Here is a 1254-nt window from a genome sequence, read left to right on the forward strand (position 1 = left end):
GATTCGTTATTATTTTTTAAAGAAAGAAACAGCCTGCATGGCAGCTTTGTGTTATTAGAGTAAACATTGCAACATTTTCTTGTTACATTTCACCTGTTCGGTCTTTCATACCACTTTTTATGTTTTAAATTTTTTTTGTCGTATTTTAAAATGGGCCGTGGGGCCATTAGAAAAATGACCTGCGGGCCGCAAATGGCCCCCGGGCCGCACTTTGGACATCTCTGGTTTAGAGGCATCGCGTCCTTTTTGATTTAAAAACCCAGAGATAAATGCTAATTTAGCATTGCTTCAAACGCTGTGATCGTGAGAGATTTACAGTCGTATTTCTAAAAGACTGTAATCTGTAAGTTTTTATTGTAAACCAACGTTTCCCCCCCTAAGATAACATGTCTAAAGAACATTTGTTTTTCATAATTTTTGCCCATTTATTGTGTTTTCCCTACTTTTTCAATTAATGCCGAAGCCGCACCACTAAGCTTGTTATAGTTTTTGGTAGGGATGTCCGATAATGGCTTTTTGCTGATATCCGATATTGTCCAACTCTTAATTACCGATACCGATATCAGCCGATATATATACAGTCGTGGAATTAACACATTATTATGCCTAATTTGGACAACCAGGTATGGTGAAGGTAAGGTCCTTTTTAAAAAAAAAAAAAAAAAGATAAATAAATTAAACATGATCTTGAATAAAAAAGAAAGTAAAACAATATAAAAACAGTTACATAGAAACTAGTAATTAATGAAAATGAGTAAAATTAACTGTTAAAGGTTAGTACTATTAGTGGACCAGCAGCACGCACAATCATGTGTGCTTGCGGACTGTATCCCTTGCAGACTGTATTGATATATATTGATATATAATGTAGGAACCAGAATATTAATAACAAAAAGAAACAACCCTTTTGTGCGAATGAGTGTGAATGAGTGTAAATGGGGGAGGGAGGTTTTTTGGGTTGGTGTACTAATTGTAAGTGTATCTTGTGTTTTTTATGTTGATTTAATAAATAAATAAAAAACAATTAAAAAAACAAAAAAACCAATACCGATAATAAAAAACCCGCTACCGATCATTTCCGATATTACATTTTAAAGCATTTATCGGCAGGCCATCTCTAGTTTTTGGTTTAATAAGTGTAACTTTCAGCAAGTAGTAAACAGACTTTTTAAGCAGTACTATACATCATATAATACTCCAGATGACGTCACAGTACTGCAAAGGTACTCCAACTTTATTAACCGGGTCAGAACT

This window comes from Entelurus aequoreus, linkage group LG15 (genome assembly GCF_033978785.1).
Source record: "Entelurus aequoreus isolate RoL-2023_Sb linkage group LG15, RoL_Eaeq_v1.1, whole genome shotgun sequence".
NCBI lineage: Eukaryota > Metazoa > Chordata > Actinopteri > Syngnathiformes > Syngnathidae > Entelurus > Entelurus aequoreus.